A 4,917-nucleotide genomic window follows, 5' to 3' on the forward strand; every position below is an offset into this window, starting at 1 on the left:
ATTCTTAATGTCTTATTTATAGAAGGATTAGCAGCCTAAATTAGGTTTTCAGCATGTTCTAGGTCTTCGTATGAGTTTAATTGTGCGGACGAAAATAACCCTAAAAATCAATGCTTATATATATATTACTAAAGAAGATTATATTTACCTATGTATATACAATTATTCATTAGAAGATATGATATATTCTTAAGTTAAATTATTAAAGTTGAAAAATAAATTCAAATGCTTTAGATATACTTATGGTTATTCGAATAAGTGAAGTTTGCTTAATGTGGATTGGTTTGTGCCATAATATAAATAAATTGTTGATTGACCTATGCAAAAATATTTATATAGCAATAAATTGAGATATTTGCTCTAACCAACTAAATGTGAATACTTGTGAAAATTGAGTATAGCATGAATTAATGTGATGATCAAATGTGTAGCACCCTAAACCCGGCCCAGAAGTTATGGCCAGATCCGGCATGCCACATCAAAAATGTAAAAAAAAAATCCATTCTAAGTCCAGAAAATCGTACTTGATGTTCAAAAGATTAATTCATTAAAGGTTAAAGTGAATGGAAGCTGTGCACCAGGTAGGAAACCGGAAAAGAGGTGGTGAGTCCATCGGACTGCTTAAGTACCAATCTCCCTTCGGATCCAATCCTAGACATGCATACCGCCATTGCCACACCTTAACGTCATGGATATTTCTAGGAAACTGATTTGATTAAGTCATTTTTAGGAAAAGTGATTAATTTTGGAAAATACTTTCATTGCGGAAGCTTTGCTTGTTGTCGTGTTATTTTGAAATCAATTGTTGTTTTTTTGAAAACGCGCCCTAAAACTATCCAATTTCAACAGTTAAAATAAGTATTACCTATCTTAGTAATACATATTAAAACCATCAAAAATAATTAAGAGGCCTTATTACATTTAAAAGCCCAAAACTTCAAACGTAAATAAAAGGATGTCCAGTTCACGGAAGAAAATCAAACTTTCGAAGCGGTGGCCACTCAAATTCCCTCACAACTCCAAGCCCACTATGGGTAAGGGATTTCCTGCGTGGATGAAAATAAAAGGGGTGAGTTTGGGGAAACTCAGTGTGTAAGGAAAACCCATTCAAAGCCCAAGTCAGCTCAAGCCTATTGGGCCTAAGCCCATTCAGTAATAGAGTGGTGCAGGGCGAGCCCTTTCAGATTACAATAAAGTGGGCCTTAGCCCTTATTCAGATAATGATGGCCCATAGGCCCATTTCAAAATACATGCAACATCAATAACATATGCAAGCCCATTTGGGTAACAAGTGGTATGGGGAGCCCTTTTGATTATAATAACCGGGCCTTAGCCCTTATTCAGATAACAGTATGGCCCATAGGCCCATTTCAAAATACATGCAACATCAATAACATATGCAAGCCCATTTGGGGAGACTACTCAACCCACCAACCACTACACTCCACCCGTACCAGCCATACACTCCATGTGGGGAATAGTTCAACCCACCCAGCCCAACACTCCACAGTTGCAGCCTTGCTGCTCAGTTAACAGTAAATTGAGGCAAAGCCTCCAGTACGTGGACAAGCCACTTTCAGTACTTCCTCCGTCAATATCCCAATCCCATGCATCAGATAATAACAACATGGCATGCAGTAAATAACAACAGTCAAACATGCATTTAGGTCAATTTAACCCTAGGGGTATTTCGGTAATTTTGCACCTAGGGGTATAACAGTAATTTTCTATACATAGGGGTATTATAGTAATTTAGCTACTTTTAGGGTTTTTCATGCATATTCCTACTTTTCACGTACTAACAGAATCACGTACCGAGGGTTCTTATCGAATTGGGCCCATTGGCCCATCATTCCAATTTTGGCCCATTAAGCCCAAAAATATCGAGGGCACAGAAATCATGCACTTTTTAGTCCAAACATTGCAGCTTACCAAAAACATTAATCGATTTACCTCACGAGCATTCGCACACTCGCAAATCTACAAAATACCGGTTTTCGGCATTTCGGCTTTTCGGCTTTTGCCGATCTAGACTAAGAAAGAGGGTGTTAGTTACACACCTGTTTGCGATGATATGCTGACGAGATCCACACACGAACCGCCTACAATTGGATTACTAACACGTTAATCTAACTATTCAAATACAAACTACTATTAACCCCTTACAATATTCGGCCAACCACACCTACAGATCATAGTAAGCTTATAAGAAATCAATAAGCAACTCATTAACAAATTTTTGTCAATGTTTACCACATAATCATAATTTCACTGCAAGCTGTCTTCCTGAGCAACAGTCACTAAATCATTTATAACTGGAGCTACGAAACTCCAAATCAAGTTCCATTAATTTTCCCTGAAAATAGACTCATATATCTTCTATCCATAAAATTTTCAGAATTTTTGGTTTATCCAATCAATACCAGATTTTTCTCAAAGTTTCCCATGTTTCACTGTTTGACTAATCTGACCACTCTTTATTACGAATCAAATTTCTCATTGTACAGAATTCAAAATATGTTCTTGTTTATTTCATTAGAAACTAGACTCAATAAGCTTTAATTACATAACTTATTCAGCTTCTAATTCATCTCCCACAATTTATGGTGATTTTCCAAAGTCACGTTACTGCTGCTGTCCCAAGCAGATTTATTACCAAATCACTCTTTCACACATACCTTGCATGCATGTTATTTAAACATGTATATCACCAATCAATCATCTCATATCTATGATTTTACTTAAGTATAATCTCCATTTCATCATTTTAAAGGACAATATGTTAGCTGATTTTTCCCTTTAACATCTAAGGCACATGCATGCTCATTTGTTTGGCTCAACTTCACATATCTTCTATTTTTCATCAAAAGAACATGAAACAACAACCATTTCCTTCATTTTAATTCATGACCAAATGCTCACAACACAACTAAAAATCAAAATATACTTCAAGAGTTAAGGTAGAATCAAGAAGAACTCATGAACCTCAAAATAGAAGCAAGGTACCAAGAACTTACCTTCAATTTTCCTCCTCCTAATGACCGAATACTCAAGAGCTTTCTCCTCTCCTTTCTCTTCTCTAACTTTCAGCTATGATGAACAAAGATGGACAAAACTTTGTTCTTTTCACCCCTTTTTCTTTTAATAAAACTTCATATTTCATCCATTTAATTCTTTAATACAAAAGACATGAATTTCTTATCATGAAACATTTACCTAAACCATTATCATGAAACATTTACCTAACCCATTATCATGGAATATTTACCTAATCCATTATCATGGAACATTTACCTAACCCATTATCAATTTGTATCAATTTGTACCATAAATTATGGATATCAAGTACTCATATTGTCTACAACAACATGATGGCTAGCCACTTCATGTAAAATGGGAGGTTTGTCATGCAAATCCTCCTATTTTGCACTCCTATTTATTTGGCCACTTCAATTTAATCTATAGTATTTTCAAACATTTTCACATAGGTCCTATTTCATAATTTCACCCCCTTTTTCTTATGGAACAAAAATTAACTAAAATTGTCGGGTTCTATCTTAAGCTTGGGCTTTTTAGAGGCCCGCTAACATAATTAAACCTATGCCAACATTCACAGGATTCCCGAAAATTGGGGCGTTACAAAATGCATGAAATTGAAATGGTGATCTCTTGTAATTGTATGTTTAGATAGAAGTATGATAGTATAATTCAATTTGAGCATTCATGTATCATATCATGTCTAAAAATGTTCGGTTTATAGAAATATCACTGATTTTCACTCAGTGTGTAGTTCTGTTTTCGGTGCACAGGGTAGGTACTCTCTTTTGATCGTCGGCTCAGCATCCAAATTAATTTTTTAATTTTAGGTTTGGTTTGGTTTAAAGAATGGTTTTTTTTTTTGTTTAAGTTTAATCCAATTTAAGAAAGATAAATTCGGGCTCAATCTAGCATGTTCATATTTTATCTTTTTAGATTTGTTTTATTTAAACAATGTTTTCTAAAAATATAGCTCACTAAACACATTAAAATGCTAAAATAAAAGTTTTTAATACATTAAAATATTTATATTAAGAAACATAACCGTAAATATAATAAATATTTTATTATATTAAAAATAAATATAAAAATATTTTATTATATTAAATATTATTTTAAAAGTTTTATATATTGGGTTGGGTTATTTTGTTGGGTAAGTTTTTTAAGTTTTGGGTGATAGATTTTAATTGTTATTGGGTTATTGATTTAATAAATATATGTATGTATATATAGTTCTTATTTAATATATAGTTAATATAATTATTTTTATAACATAATATATTCGGTCGAGAAAATTTTGTCCAAGATCCAGTCCGTATAAAAAAAGGGTATTAAATTTTACCCAAGCCCATTTTTCAAACATCGTATTTTTTCCTAAACTCTATTATTTTTTGAGCGGACATTCAAACCTGGATAAATAACCCGACTCATAAGCAGATGCAATTTGGAGTACGCAAAAGATAATTTAGTTACATCAAACCCCTAAAATTTTATTTATAGAAGCGTTAGCAACCTGAATTAGATTTTCAGCATATTCTAACTCTTCGTATAAGTTTAATTGTGCGGATGAAAATAACCTTAAAAATCAATAAGACTATCAAAAACCAACCCAAGAGAGTCCTTCAAAGGGGTAAAGAAGTAAATTGAAAAAGTAAAATAAAGAGGAAAGAAACAGAAGGGGGGGTGGGGAAAGGAGAAGGTGGAGGCCAACCACAGATTAATGCAAATCTATGGTAAAAGGTGTTTGGAAAGGTTCAAGCATTAATTAATTTATTTGCTCCTGGAAATCTTAACATGAGAAAACAAAATCTTGTCTCCAATGGATTAATAAAAAATTGGGTTTTACAATTAAGAGTTGTCTTTATTTGTCAATTTCATGCA

At 33.3% G+C, this 4,917-nt stretch overlaps 1 long non-coding RNA gene across 1 annotated transcript; it reads right to left on the reverse strand.

Moving 5' to 3' along the window:
- Positions 1-1,004: 1,004 nt before the first annotated feature.
- Positions 1,005-3,289, reverse strand: LOC128292851 (uncharacterized). The gene is made up of 3 exons (XR_008282805.1): positions 3,018-3,289; positions 2,061-2,102; positions 1,005-1,046 (listed from the first exon to the last, which is right to left on the reverse strand). It is a non-coding gene; the product is annotated as an uncharacterized LOC128292851 (long non-coding RNA).
- Positions 3,290-4,917: the final 1,628 nt, after the last annotated feature.

This window comes from Gossypium arboreum, chromosome 5, assembly GCF_025698485.1.
Source record: "Gossypium arboreum isolate Shixiya-1 chromosome 5, ASM2569848v2, whole genome shotgun sequence".
Classification (NCBI taxonomy): domain Eukaryota; kingdom Viridiplantae; phylum Streptophyta; class Magnoliopsida; order Malvales; family Malvaceae; genus Gossypium; species Gossypium arboreum.